The 1,597-nt window shown below is 42.1% G+C and overlaps 1 non-coding gene across 1 annotated transcript; it reads left to right on the forward strand.

Moving 5' to 3' along the window:
• The first annotated feature begins 310 nt into the window (after nt 1–310).
• Nucleotides 311–414, forward strand: LOC141568195 (U6 spliceosomal RNA). The gene has a single exon (XR_012491241.1). It is a non-coding gene; the product is annotated as a U6 spliceosomal RNA (small nuclear RNA).
• Nucleotides 415–1,597: the final 1,183 nt, after the last annotated feature.

Consider the following 1,597-nt stretch of genomic DNA (forward strand, 5'->3'; position numbering starts at 1 on the left):
TCTAATCCAATAGAACTGGTGTTCTATCAAAAGAGACACAGAGGAAGAGACACTGGAAATCTCTTTCTCTATGAGAGCATTGAGAGGAGGCCATCTGAGGACAAAGCAAGAAGGTGGTTGTCTACAAGTCAGGAAGAGCGGTCTCAGCAGAAACCAACCTTGACAACACCTCAGTCTTAGAGTTCTCAGCCCCCAGAACTGCAGGAAAATAAATTTCTTTTGCTTAAGCCACCTAGTCTGTGGTAATCTGTTATTGCAGCCCCATCAGAATAATACCGATAATGAAAGATGGATCAAAAAATTAAATGTAGTGCTTACTTCAGCAGCACATATACTAAAATTGGAACAATACAGAGAAGATTAACATGGCTCCCAAAGGATGACATGGAAATTCATGAAGTGTTCCATATATTTTTTAAAAAGATTAAATGTAGAAAAAAAATCTGTGTGTGACTTGGGAATTGGACTAAGATCATTGGAGAAACTCTCTATTTAGGGGAGAATTAGTAGGTCAAGGGATGATAAATGGAAGTTTGGTATTGCAAGTATATGAATCTGTTCAAGGATGACACAAAAGAGAACAGTGAGGACTCTGGTCAAACTAGAGAGCTCATGTCTTTTTTAAAGGCATTTTAATTCTAGTTTTCTAAAGCCCCCATACAGGCTAAACAAAACACAGTAAGGCACTGCTCACTCTAGTGAAAGTCTTTAGAAGTATAGGTGAGTCAGATTGTACCCTGAATCACCTGGAGGTGGAGTTTACTGGGTGAATGGAATCTACCCAAGCAGAGAGATAAGAAAAGAGTTTCCAGAGTGGAAAAATATATGGAATAGGCTATAGACAGAATTGACTGCTAGGGTTGTTATGCAACACAGGTACATTAATTTTTTCCCCCATTCTTTTTAAGGTAGATCAATTTTGTTGGAGTAGAGGCATAAAATAAAAAGACTAGAAATAAGGGTAGAAAAGTTCAGAGTAAGTTTGGTGATGAATTCTGGACTAATAAATTTGGATATCACGTGATTCATTTGAGCAAGGTAAAGTTATCACTAAAATAACGTTCAAAATGATCATAAGTATTGATTAGGATGCTGTGGGGGCAGAGCCCCAGAAAGTAGTTTACAGGCTCTCGGCCTCACGTGGAGGAGTGCTGGCTCGGGTAGTAGATGGCCGTCAGCTGTGGCTGATTGGCCGTCAGCTGTAGCCAGTTAGCCAATTAGCCGCTAATATAACTGCTGCAGCTACGGAGGAGAGTGGAGGAGAGTGCAAGAGAGTTGTCGGTGGGTTGCAGACAAAACGGACAGCAGGTCGCACGTCCAGTGAACCCAGCCTCCAGTGAGACCGTAGTGGTATGACTCCCCTACCTATGGCTCCGGGGGTGTTCCTTTTTGGCCTCACCATATCCTGCATTATGTGGGGAGCGGGACCAGAGACCCTGCAGGCCTCCCCGCACGACAGATGCTTTGGAGGAAGAAGAAATTCGAATGAGTTTCTGTGACTTCACACACTTAAATATAGCCTGGTTTCCTACTTAATCTGAGATGCTATACTGCAAGTAAGCAAATCACCTGGGGATCTTGTTAAAATATAGAAACC

This window comes from Rhinolophus sinicus, chromosome 17 (assembly GCF_057876585.1).
Source record: "Rhinolophus sinicus isolate RSI-liver-muscle chromosome 17, RSI-T2T, whole genome shotgun sequence".
Lineage (NCBI taxonomy): Eukaryota > Metazoa > Chordata > Mammalia > Chiroptera > Rhinolophidae > Rhinolophus > Rhinolophus sinicus.